The sequence below is a fragment of the Rhinoraja longicauda genome, chromosome 9, assembly GCF_053455715.1.
Source record: "Rhinoraja longicauda isolate Sanriku21f chromosome 9, sRhiLon1.1, whole genome shotgun sequence".
In the NCBI taxonomy this organism is placed as follows: domain Eukaryota; kingdom Metazoa; phylum Chordata; class Chondrichthyes; order Rajiformes; family Arhynchobatidae; genus Rhinoraja; species Rhinoraja longicauda.
Genome location: NC_135961.1, coordinates 32,196,950 through 32,211,003, shown reverse-complemented (window position 1 = coordinate 32,211,003; position 14,054 = coordinate 32,196,950). Strand labels below are relative to the sequence as shown.

The 14,054-nt window shown below is 43.8% G+C and overlaps 1 pseudogene; it reads left to right on the top strand.

Moving 5' to 3' along the window:
* Positions 1 to 2,540: 2,540 nt before the first annotated feature.
* LOC144597052 (uncharacterized) lies at positions 2,541 to 6,175 on the top strand (annotated as a pseudogene).
* Positions 6,176 to 14,054: the final 7,879 nt, after the last annotated feature.

Sequence of the window (14,054 nt, the reverse complement as noted above, 5' to 3'; positions counted from 1 at the left end):
TGGTCCTAGACTCTCCCACGAGTGGAAACATCCTCCCCACATCCACTCTATCCAGGCCATTCACTATTCAGTATGTTTCAATGAGGTCCCCTCACTGAGATCAGTGCCATCAATGAGATGCCCTCATAGTGGATTTGGGCAGGAGTTTGGTGATGAAGGATTGGGTTATCACCTTGGAATGGTGTGCAACTTGCAGAGAAGGTGTTGGGGAAGTTGTTCCCACCCAGCTGATGCCGTGGGGGGTGGAAATCATATGTTTGGGTGATGTAGCCACTAAATTATATGATGCTAATGGATGATCAAAACACAAAGTGCTGGAGGAACTCAGTGAGTCAGACAGCATCTGTGGAGGAAATGGACAGAGGATATTTCTGGTCGGGGGCCTTCTTCAGACTAAATAGGGGAGTGGGGTGGGGAGAAAATTGGAAAAGAGATGAGGACAGGACAGAGTCCGGCAAGCGATATGGATACTGGTAAGAGGGGGATTTTTATTGGCAGATGGTTGGACAAAGGCCAGAGATGAAAAGACAAAAAGTGTAAGATAAGGATGGAAGGCGCATGAAATGTGAAGCCAGAGTAGGGAATAAATGGGGGAATGGTGAAAGGGGCCTGCATCCAGATTGGGCCCAGAGAATAGGTTGATACAGGTGAGGGGGGAGTTTGCCAGGTAGGCAGAATAACTGACAACAATCTGGAGGTGAAAAGGGGACAAAAGGTGTCAGATAAGGAGAGAAGTGTATCAGTGAAATGTGCAGCCATCCCCTCCATGCCCACTAGGGGCAATTTACAGAGGACCAATTAACCTGCAAACCCGCACGTCTTCAAGATGTGGGAGGAAACCAGAGCACCCAGGGGAAATCTATAGGGAGAACGTGCAAACTCCACACAGACAACACCCAAGGCCAGGGTTGAACCTGGGTTTCTGGCGCTGTGAGAGGCAACAGCTCTAATAAAAGCCAATGCCTAGATAAAAGGTGTTACAATGTCCTCCTGTATTGTCTCTTTGATGAAAGAGGATCAAATTATGTGAGAGCATGTTCCACACATTCGCGAGGAAGATGAGTTAGCTTTGCCTATTCCTTCCATACTAATCTTGCATATCTTTTCATTCTGAGGAATAAAATTACAGAATTGTAATAATGCCTTGCGCTGTACAAAATATATTCTCTGCAAACTAAAGGATCAGTTAACAGTTTTAAGTTCCATTTAACATATATGTGACAGACAAAACATTGAACCCAATGAATAAACTATTTTGACAAAAATGTTTAATTTTAGTCACATCATGTCTAATAATGTTCCTGTATGACTTATGTGACTAAAATTAAACATTTTTGTCAAAATAGTTTATTCATTGGGTTCAATGTTTTGGGTTCAACTAACTGTTTAATCAGACCTCAATATGACTGATTAAACAGTTAGTATTCAGTCTAAACATTGAGAGAAAAAATGCATTTTAATGTGATACTTGATTCAAATTTGATCCAGTGAGGAAATAGATGATGACTAATTGTAAAATAACTCTGGCTTGAAACCTTTAAGGAGGCTTAAAAATATTTTTCCCAAAGACGTCCTTACCTCTCATTCTACTTTATTACAAATAGAAAATTGACATGAAAACCAATTAACAAAGATGCTAATGGATGATCAAATTATTGAGTTTTTATAATAGTTTAGACATTCTTCATTGGTGCAGCACAATTGAGAAAAAAAAATAGGCAAAATTAAAAACAGGCAAAATTAAAAATGGAATGGTTTAGCCCATGGAAAGTCCTGAGTTTGCAAAAAGAGACAGGTTTGGCTACAACCTACAGGGGTACATCCTCAGTGCATCTTCTTGAGATCTTTTTAGGAATACAAAATGCAAATCTAGTGCAGATTCACAGGCTGATTAAATTGCAGAGAATTGTGGAAGCAACCCAGATCACCACGTAAACCAACTTCCCTTCCATTGACTCTATCTACACTTCATGCTGCCTCGGCAAGGCCACCAGCATCATCAAGGACGAGTCTCTCCCCGGTCACTCCCTCTTCTCCTCTTTCCCATCAGGCAAGAGGTACAGAAGTGTGAAAACGCACACCTACAGATTCAGGGACAGTTTCTTCCCACCTGTTATCGGGCAACTGAATTATCCCATCACCAATTAGAAAGCGGTTCTGAGCAACCATCTACCTCATTGAAGACTATCTTTAATGGGACTTTACTGGACTTTATTTTGCACTAAACATTATTCCCTTTATCATGTATCTGTACACTGAACATTGTACACTGGACACTGTATACTGGACACTGTACACTGTGGCGGCTGATTCTTTTCTTGAATTTACATTCAGTGCAAAAACATAATCTTTGTTAGAGGAAAAAAATAACTGATAGAAAATCTATTAGAGAAAAAGGACACAAAGTGCTGGAGTAATTCAGCAGGTCAGGCAAAGTCTCTGAACACCATGGGTAGGTGATGTTTCTGGTTGAGACTCTTCTTCGGACTAACTGTAGGGGGGAAGAAGAAAGCTTGGACAGGGGAGAAGGGGAACGAAGCATGGCAGGTAATAGGTCGACACAGGTGAAGGGGATTATTTGACAGGCAGATGATTGGAGCAAAGGTATGTAAGAAAAGTAGGTGTGGGACAGGTTTGATGATTTACCAATTGTGAAGCCCGGGGAGAGGAAAGTAGCCGGAGGCGTTGGGGGAGGGGAGGGGGAGGGGAGGGGGGGGGGTGAGGGGGGGGTGATGTTGGTTAGAGGGGAGAAGTAGGTGGGGGGGGAATTCAATGTTCATATCATTGGGTTGTGAGATGCTGGCTGACCTGCTGGGTTACTCCAGCACTTTGTGTATTAACCAGCGTCAGCGGTTCTTTGTTGCGTAAGTTCATAAGTTATAGGAGCAGAATTGGGCCATTTGGCCCATCAAGTCTACTCCGCCATTCAATCATGGCTGATCTATCTTTCCCTCTCAACCCTATTCTCCTGCCTTCTCCTCATAACCCCTGACACATCTATTTCTACAGAGAAAATTTGTGGTCTCCAATATTAAATTGTTATTTTATATATGTGGTGCTGTTCTCTTGTTGCATATTTGCCTTTCTATCAGTGCAAGCATCATGTCCTGGGAATGGAGCATAGAATCTGTTCCCAAAACATTCTGTTTTGTTTTCCACAAAAGACCTCGGGCAAGATGAATAGTTAAAACACAAATTGTCCCACATCACACCAGAAATTTTCTAATTAATCTGTATTTACAGTGCAGTGCAAATAAAATTGACAATGCCATGCAAAGTGCAACTGGTACAAAGAGTATTAGGTATCTGTATGCATATGTGTGGGAGTAGCTTGATGTGTGTATACCGACAGGTGAGAAAATCTCTCTACCAGCATTATTCATGTTATTTGTCATCAGAAGCCATTCACTTCTGATTTCATATAGACAGAAGATTTAAAATTCAATGCAACTCATTATGTTTTATCTTTCTTTTTGCAGTCCCTTTTACTAATTAGACCGGGAGCAATAGTGATGTCAAGCGTTAATGATAACAGAACTAATCATATTTTGTTGCTACGGTTTAACTGTGTGCCACAATTGAATCCAAAATTTGTTCACCATTTAAACGATAATGGATAATAACAGACTGGGAATTCACATCAATTTTAGCCTTGTTGTCAACAGTAGCGATCGTAAACAATGTGAACAACCATATCACTCCACTTAGTATTTCTAAGTTCATAAATGATAGCAGAATTAGGCCATTCAGCCCATCAAGCCCTTTCCGCCAGTCAATAGTTGGTTGATCTGTCTTTCCTTCTCAATCCCATTCTCCTGCTTTCTCCTCATAACCTCTGCCTTCTCCCCATAACCCTTGACACCCATGCTAATCAAGAATCTGCCAATCTCCACCTTAAAAATATCCATTGACTTGGCCTCCACAGCCGTGAATTCCGCAGATTCACCACCCTCTGACTAAAGAAATTCCTCCTCATCTCCTTCCTCAAGCTACGTCCTTTTATTCTGAGGCTGTGCCCTCTGGTCCAAGACTCTCCCATTAGTGGAAACATTTTCACATTCACTTTATCCACTCTAGTATTCTGTCAATTGTGCTCGGGTGGAATAGTATAGTGAGCTGGAACTATGTGTATTACAGCAGACCACACATGGTTTTTTTTCTATCTAGTAATGGATAATAGCAAGGCCAGCAATTATTCCTAATCTCGATTTGTTCTTGAACATATTGACTTGGCAAGCTAATTCATACCACAGTCAGTTATCAAATCATATCGCTACTTGTCAAGGGTCACATTCTCCTCTCTCTCCATTAACTTCAACCCCTAAACCTTCCCACAAGGTAGTTTTAGTTTAGTTTAGAGATAAATCACAGAAACAGGCCCTTTGGCCCTCCGGGTACGTGCTGATCAGTGTTGCATTAACATACTCTACACACTAGAGGCAATTTACAATTTTTACTGGCCAATTAACCTATAAACCTGTACGTCTTTCGAGTGTGGAAGAAAACCGGAGAACCTGGAGAAAACCCACATAGTCAAAGGGAGAATGTACAAACTCTGTACAGCCATCAGCCGCAGTCAGGATCGAACCAGAGCATTGGAGGTTGGGGTTGTATTCAGGCAATAAACAAGCACAGGAGGCAATCTCAACAAACCAGGGCAGGGTATCACATCTGCTTTTCCAGAGCCCTGCCATTGTTGAAAAAAGTCCTTAATGCATAAAGTCATAGAGTGGTCTAGCGTGGAAACATGCTCTTCGGCCCAACTTACCAGCCGACCAACATGCCCCATCTTCACTCGTCCCACCTGATCGCACTTGGCCCATATCCTTCCAAACCTATCCCATCCATGCATCTGTCTAAATACCTCTTAAACATTGTGATAGTACCTGCCTCAATTACCTCCTCTGCTATAACTCGGTGCACATTTTTTCAACTGCTTGTAGTTTCTTTTAAATCCATGTCCTTTGGTTGATAGAGGAAACAATTTTTCTATTTTGCTCTATTCATGTTTTAATGTTTTAATACATTTTAACTTTAAATAGTTCCTTTAACAGTTCTGCTCCAAAGTTATGTGATCCCTGATAGTCGTGAAGAGTTAAGGTCCACCCAGATGGCAGTGTGTAGTTGGAGATGCAGGGTTGATGTCCTGGGCATTCAAGAGCATTGTCATGTCCACCAAGACGTGGAGATCAAGTTTGACAAAGCGGATGCATTGCAAGGACCTCATCACATCGTCAGCGTGGAGAGGTCCCATAAACATCACTGCTCAGGGAGGAGTGGGTCTGCTAATGAGTTGGAGAGCAAGGAACGCACTACAGGGTGTCCACTCTGTCAGTCCTCCAGTTCTTATTGCTGAGCTTAGTGGTAACCCTGTCACCACTGTCATAGTGTGCTACTCCCCTCACAACAGCAGCCATGAGGCCAAAGTGGAACAATTCTACTCTGTCCTCCAAGTTGCGATAGGGCGAGTATCTGCGCACAATTTCTGGCTGTGCTTGGGGACTTCAATGCCCGCCTTGGACCGGAGGATGTCTGTTACACCTATCACACTGGTGACACTAACTGGAATGGCCAACACCCAGCCAGCTTTCTCCAGGAGTATAGTCTCCTAGCAGTCAACACCATGTTCAAGAAGCGACGAGGAAAGCTGTGGACACATTGGGACCGGTGCACAGAAGAAAAGTGCCAGCTAGATTACATCATGGTGCAACGCAAATGGTGCAACAGTGTCATGGACGCTGAAGCGTACAGCACCTTTGAGACATTGAGCTCGGATCGCCGAGTGGTAATCCGAGTGATGCTTAGCCTGAGGCAGCCTAAATCTAAAGGCCCCATTGAGAAACTGGACTGGAAGTTGTTTTCCTCTCGACCACATCTACAGGCCCAATGCACAGTAGAGGTGGTGACCCGCTTCCAGATGCTGGAGGAGGAGAAACGAGAAGAAGAGGAGGAGGAAGAGGAGAGGGGAGGAGCTGAGTCGAGGGAAAATGCTACGACTCACTACGAACGGTTCATAGAGGCCAACTCTGAAGCAATGAAGAGTCTACCCAAAGTGAAGCGTGTGAAGAGAAGTCGCAACTCTGAGCACCCAGAAGTTGTTGCAGCATGGAAAGTAGTTGTAAATGCCAAGAGGCCTACACGAGGAGCAGGAATGAGCAGCTCAAGGAGGACCTGAAGGCAGCCAAATCCCAACTCTTTGAGGTGTACGACAAACTGAAGGAGGAGGGGGTTGCAGGAATGATAGAGGGAGTAGAGGCTGCCAACGATGGCAAGTGGTATAGCGAGGCATGGAGGGTCGTGAACGAGATCAGTAGCAGGAGGAAGGCCAAGTCAGGTCAAGTCAACGGGAACTCTCCAGAAAACCGAATCAACACGTGGTTCACCCACTTCAAGAACCTACTTGGATCACCTCTAACTGTCGCTGAGACGAGATGAGGAGATTGAGACTGTCCTCATGGATGTACAGATTCACGACTGCAACTTTACCTTGGAGGAGCTGCGAAAAGTGAAGACTTCGCTGAAGCAAGGGAAGAGTCCAGGCCCTGATAACATCCCTCCAGAAGTGTTGAAAAATTGTGAGCTTGTGACATCATGCTCAAGTTCTACAACACAGCGCTAATGACGAATGTCAAGCCAACACAATGGTCATAATCCAACATCATCCCTGTCCCCAAATCTGGGAGCCTGAACAAGACTAACAACTATCGTGGCATCATCCTGACATGTGTCTTGGCCAAGGTCCACAACCGCTTGATTCTCAACCGGATTAGGGCTGCTATTGACCCGAAGCTACATTCCAATCAGAACGGCTCACACGGTCACACAGATCTTTGCCCTCCAAAGAATCATTGAGGAGGTGAAGAATAACAACCTAACCTTCATTGACTTCAAGAAGGCGTTTGACTCGATTCATCGATGCAAAATGATGAGGATTTTGATGGCTTATAGTATTCCATCCTCGTCTCCTGAGAGCCATTGAGGATATGCACTTGGGCACCATGGCCACGGTTATCACCCCGGATGGGACCTCGGCTTCACAGTCACCCCAACTTCGAGAAGAATTGGGTCAGTTAACTTGTCAGACCTCGTCTTCGCTGATGACATCGTCCTGCTGTCAGACCAAATTGGGGAGACACAGGAGCTGCTCGGCAGGATTGAGACAGAGTTCGAGAAAATGGGCCTCCACCTCAATGCCAAGAAGACAGAGTACGTGGTGTTCAACAGTGGTGACCATGAGCCTCTTAAGACCAGTGGCGGTGCATCTCTCAAGAAAGTGGAGGACTTCAAGTACCTGAGAATGAGGATGCGGAGCTCGGAGAATGACATCAAGGTTCGGAATGCGCTCGCATGGAAAGCCCTCAATAACATGGGGAAAATCTGGCATCTCGGATGTCTAAGGGTCTCAAACTGAGATTCTTCCATGCAACTATAGAGACAATATTATTGTACGGGTGTGAGGTATGGACTCTCACTGGAGCACTGTCCAAGTCTCTCGATGGTGTCTACATCCGAATGCTCAGAAAAGTTCAAAATGTCAGTTGGTGGGACCACACCACCGACGCCCAGCTGTATGGGGAGATTCCACCTCTGACCGAGAAGATCAGGTCGAGAAGGATGAGGCTCGCTGGTCATTGCCACCGCCACCCAGAAATACCAGCAAACAAGGTTGTGCTGTGGGAACCCACCCATGGAAGACGGAAGCAGGGACGACCAAATGCTGAAGACGTTGATGGAAGACGCACAGGTAGAGACAAAAGAGGAGCTTGCCAGCTGTATGGAGGACAGAGGTGTGTGGTGCGTCCATCACCGTGCCTGACAGATACCAGCACCACTGCATCGCTAATGTTTTCAACGATTTAAATTTTCATTTTTTAAATTGTAATTTCTTTTAAATCCATGTCCTTTGGTTGATAGAGGAAACAATTTTTCTATTTTGCTATATTCATGGTTTATTTTAAATAGTTTCCTTTAATAGTTCTGCTCCAAAGTTAAATGATCCCTGATTCCCTCATCCCATCTTTTGTGACCACAACTGTATCTTTACAGCACCAAAAACAGATTTACAATGATATACAGTTTTGCCCTCGTGTAACCCATGGTTGAAAAATGTAAGTAGCCTGTATAATGAACAGTGCTGTCCGAATTGTGGTTCCTTGTCTCCATGCTATCATCATCATGTTCATTACTGGTGATCTTCATATTCTGATCTTCCTCCAATTATTTTATCAATAAATGCTCACCAATATAGATACAAAAGCTAGAAAGCACCTACCACCAGACTTGGGAACTGCTTTCCCACTGTTATCAGACTGAACACAAGTGTATAGTCCCAATCTACCTCATTGTGGACATTGGAGTTTTTCTCTTTGCATTAGGGCGGCACGGTAGCACAGCAGTAGAGTTACTGTCTTACACTGCCAGAAACCCGTGTCCAGGTTCAATCCCGACCATGGGTGCTGTCTGTATGGCGTTTGCACGTTCTCCCCGTGACCGCGTGATCTTCAGTTTCCTCCCACACTCCAAAGACATACGGTTTTGTAGGTCAATTAGCTTGATATAAATGTAAATTGTCCCTGGGGTGTGTAGATAGTGTTAGTGTGCGGGGATCGCTGGTTGGTGCGGACTCAGTGGCCGAAGGGCCTGTTTCCGTGCTATATTTCTAAACTAAACTAAACACTCCCTGTTTTACTTGAGTACAGTTTAATTGTACTTGTGCATCATTGATCTGATAGCACACAAAAGCTTTTCACTGTACCTCTGTGCATGGGAGAATAAAACAATACAATACCATGGTAATATAACGCAGTGAGGCACAATGGTTGGTGCAGATGATATTGTTGAATGCAATGGTAACCTGATTCACTGGTTGTGGGAAATCCCACTGCTTCTCAAGCAATTGTCTGTAAGGTGAAGAAACATTTGCAAGTGCATTAGCGCAACTGTCTACTCAGCATTGCTCTTGAAAGTGATGACAATAGACTTGTTTTGTAGAGAGCACCAAAGCCATTAATGATGCCTCTGTGAATCAGTAAGTGCTTGAAATTGCAACGTACTAACCAATGCATATCCCTTTCTCTTCAACCCGTTTTCCATCATCTCGACAGTATATTAGTTTTGTTTTAGAGATGCAGTGTGGAAGCAGGCTCGCTGGCCCATCGAGTCCACTGACCATCGATCGCACTAGTTCTATGCTCTAAGTCTGAAGAAGACTAAGTCGACCCGAAACGTCACCTATTCATTTTCTCCAGAGATGCTGCTTGACCTGCTGAGTTACTCCAGCATTTTGTGTCTATCTTCTATGTTATCCCACTTTTGCATCCTACACTTTAGGGGCAATTTACTGAAGCTAATTAACCTACACATCTTTGGAATGTGGGAGGAAACTGGAGCACCCAGAGAAAACCCACACGGTCACAGGAAGAAACTCCACACAGACAGCACCTGTAGTCAGGATTGAAACCGGGTCTCTTGCTCTGTGAGACAGGAGCTCTGCTGCTGTTCCACTGAGGAGCCCAAATATCATATTGTATATATCATAGGCAAGCAATCTTCATTCCAAGTTTGTAATGGTTCCATTATGACAACAAGAGCACTGCTTGAACTTAGTCTTATGTCTCCATAGTTTTACAGGTGGATTTACAGGGTCGGATCCATCCTACAAAACTCTTGTGAAGCCATGCAGAAACAAGGAACTGCAGATGCTGGTTTACAAAAAAAAACTACAGAAAGTGCTGGAGTAATTCAACGAGTCAGGCAGCATCTTTGGAAAACATGGATAGGTAATGTTTCGGGTTGGGACCCTTCTTGAGATGGGGTTACTGCAGCACTTTGTGTCTTGTGATGACACGTCAACTTCCCTGCATTGTCAGACAAGTGCAGATAGTATATTATCAGGAAATCTAATCACTATGAACAGAAGACTTGTTGGTGTACAGTTTCAGTGTGAAAATAGCTATCCAATCATTTCCACAACTTTGTTCCTTCCCAAAGCACTGCAAATCATTAATTTATAAGTACATATCCAAATCCATTTTCCAACTTGCTATTGAATCTCTCAGGTTGAAAGATCCAGATAATGAGTCATAGAATCTTAGTCATAGTCATGCAGTGTGGAAACAGGCCCTTCATCCCATCAAATCCGCGCCAGACAGTGACCACCCTGTATACAGACATTATCCTACACACTAGGGCCAATTTACACTTTTCTGAAACCAATTAAACTACAGACCTGCACGTCTTTCGAATGTGGAAGGAAACTGAAGTAGCTGAAGAAAAACCTATGTGGTCACAGGGAGAACGTACAAACTCCGTACAGATAGCCCCCGTAATCAGGATCGAACCCGGGTCTCCTGCACTGTAAGGCAGCAACTCTGTGTCACCGTGCTACCCCAACATTGGTAAAGTAGACAGTGCAGACCAATATTTGAAGTAAATTGGACAGGAGCCAATTTTCCAAATGGTTATCTGCAGTACAAACTCATATGAAAAAGGCTCAGACTATCCCATCCTCATGCCTGTCTCCCCTATCAATATTATCTGTATCCTTACACTAATATCTTATACCCTTGATTCACTTTACGTAAACTAATCTATAATTTTCTATCTTGAATATATAGTAAACCCTTGTTATGACGGACCTCTTTATAATGTATTTCCGTTATAGCAAATGGACCTACTGACTTTCGGTAACTCAACGGGTCAGGTAGCATCTCTGGAGAAAAGGAAAAGGTGACGTTCAGGTCGGGACTCTTCTTTGTTTAAAAAGAGTCCCGACCCGAAACGTCACCTCTCTATGTTTTCCAGAGCTGCTGCCTGACATGCTGAGTTACTCCAAGATTTTGTGTCTATCTTTGATATAAACCAGCACCTGCAATTCCTTTTTATTGCATTTTGTCAACAGTTCCATGTGGCTTCATTTTATCAAGGCCTTGTAAAGGAGGCTCATTTGACAACAAAATCCCTAGTCACTTTTGATGGACTGTTTTGGTTTATTTTAAATGTTTAGAATGGTAGTTTGAACTCCAAGTTTGGAGCCAAAAGACTGACACCTATTGGCAAAAGTAAATATTAAATACTGAAGTTTATTTTGACTTTGTACTTCTTAATCTAAAATAATTACGCCCATATTTATAGTGGGTTTGACACAGTTCTAATTAAATGCAATAAAAACAGAAAATGCTGGAAATACACATCAGATGAGGCAGTAAAATGCAGCAATGGGTATTAATTAATGTTTCAGGTTACTGTGCTTTCATTGGAAATGTTTAATTATAGAGTCAGAATCGAGTGATCTATTGAAAAGTTGAATTACTAGGTAAAATATCATGATCATGGTCACTTTTCTTAAGCACTACTTTCAGGAGCCACCTATATTTACATATCCTAACAGAAGTATACAGTGAGTAGGTCCACCCTTGGTTCCAGATCCTTGCCGGTTTATCCGTTTTGCCGGACCAACAGAAGTCACGTAATAATGATACAATACATCTCTGACCTACTAATTTTACACCTTCCATGTCTTTAAAGCACCAAGGACTGCTAGAAAGTTAAATGAAACAAATGTTAAATGTAAGTTAAATGTACAGCGGAACTTGCACAGTATTTCTTCCATGGGCAACCCAGGCGGCGGTTAGCGAGTTGCCTATGGAACGCCCGATGAGGGATTGGCAGCCATCCATGGGGCCGAGGTGCTGCTTTCTTCGTAGGATTGCCGGGCCGACCGAATCTGCCCAAACCCTGGTGGGCCGGTCACGCCCACTGCCCCCACCGTCCAACGCAGGTCTCATAGAGGAGTCGAACGGTACGGGAACGATCTGCCTAGGCCGTCGGCGAGACGATATATGAGGCCGAAAAGTCGGCCTGGGACGTCGGCAATAGATCTGTTGGCTCCGGCCGAGCCGCAGATCTAGAACCCCGGGCGCAGGCGGCAAATTCGACCCAGCGATCGGCCGCAGAAGTCCTGGATAAAGTGGATGTGGCAGAATCCAGGACCAGAGGCTATAGCCTCAGAATAAAATGATGTACCTTTAGAAAGGAGATGAGGGGGAATTTCTTTAGTCTGAGGGTGGTGAATCCGTGGAATTCATTGCCACAGACGGCTGTGAAGGCCAAGTCATGGGGTATTTTTTAAGGTGGAGACAGATAGATTCTTGATTTGTTATGGTGTCAGGGGCTGTAGGGAGAAGGCAGGAGATTGGGGTTGAGAGGGAAGGATAGATCAGCCATGTTTTTAAGAGAGAGTTAGATTTAGCTTACAAAATGCTGGAGTAACTCAGCAGGTCAGGCAGCATCTCGGGAGAGAAGGAATGGGTGACGTTTCGGGTCGAGACCCTTCTTCAGACTGATGTCGGGGGTGGGACAAAGGAAGGATATAGGTGGAGACAGGAAGATAGAGGGAGCTCTGGGAAGGAGGAGGGGAAGGGAGGGACAGAGGAGCTATCTGAAGTTGGAGAAGTCGACGTTAGCTCTTTGGGCTAAAGAATGTGGGGAAAAAGCCAGAACAGGGTATTGATTTTGGATGATCAGCCATGATCACATTGAATGGCGGTGCTGGCTCGAAGGGCTGAATAGCCTACTCCCTGCATCTATTTTCTACGTTTCTATGATTGAATGGTAGAGTAAACTTGATGGGCCGAATGGCCTAATTCTGCTCCGAGAACTTATGAACTTATGAAGTCCTGATGAAGTCAAGATTGGCTGCTTCACCCGGGCAGGATTTCAAGTGCCCTCTCGGAATTTTGTCCCGGTTAAAGGAAACGCTTGACCATCATTTGGTAATAAACTCGACGGTGGATCTGTATTTAGAGCAAAACAGAATAATGATGCACACACACAACAATATACACGAGACTTTGCAGACCTTTGGGGCATTGGTAATAAATTCTACAGGCTTACTGGTGCAGTTATACATCAGATGGTTAAACAACCTATCTACAAACAAAAATATCTTCAATAATTCAGGCCGTGGTTGCTGCAGTAAAAAAATATTAGCCAGGATTTTATGCTCAAACAATTTGTCGAGTTAAAACCAATCTTTAACCACTTGAAATGCAGCTGAAATAGAGGGGTGAGGCATGGATATCAGTCAATTGCGACCACATCAATAAAGCACTGCATTGAAACACAGGCCATGAGGGCGAGCAAAATAAAACAATCAATAAGATTTAACTCTCCAAATCCAGCTGTTCTTTACTGCGTCTGTTGTTAAAATGCTTCAATGTCCAATGTCCAAATATTTTTTTACCGCATAGTATGATTTCTTTTAACATCAGACTTTTTCTTTTACCTTGACCACCATTAGCTAGGATCCAGTCTAATGTATTTTCTGGAGGTGCGTTATTGCTGTACTTCTACAATACGGATGGCACAGAATCTCAGCGGGTCAGGCAGCATCTCTGGAGAAAAGGAATAGGTGACATTTTGGGACGAGATGCTTCTTCAGACTGAGAGTCAGGGAAAAGGGAAACAAAAAATATAGACGGTGAGAAAGAGAGATATAGAACAAATGTTTAGTATGCAAAATTGTTGGCTGTTGGTTAGGTGATAATGAGTTATGCAGACAGTGAAACTCAACAGGACGACAGCGAAACTAGTATGACTAGGGTGGGGGAGGGGATGCAAGGTTTACGTCAAGTTAGAGAAATCAATATTCATACCACTGGGTTGTAAGCTGCCCAAGCAAAATATGAGGTGCTGTTCCTCCAATTTACGTTTGGCCTCACTCTGACAATGGAGGAGGCATGGGACAGAAAGGTCAGTGTGGGAATGGGAAGGGGAGTTAAAGTATTTGACAACCAGGAATAATGTTCATAAGTTCATGTGATAGCAGCAGAATTGGGCCAATTGGCCCATCAAGTCTACTCTGCCATTCAATCATGGCTGATCTATCTTCCCCTCCTATTCCCATTCTCCTGCCTTCTCCCCATAACCCCATGACACCCAAACTAATCAAGAATCTATCTATCTCTGACTTTAATATCCAATGACGGCCCCCACAGCCTTCTGTGGCAATGAATTCCGCAGATTCACCACCCTCTGACTAAAGAAATTCCTCC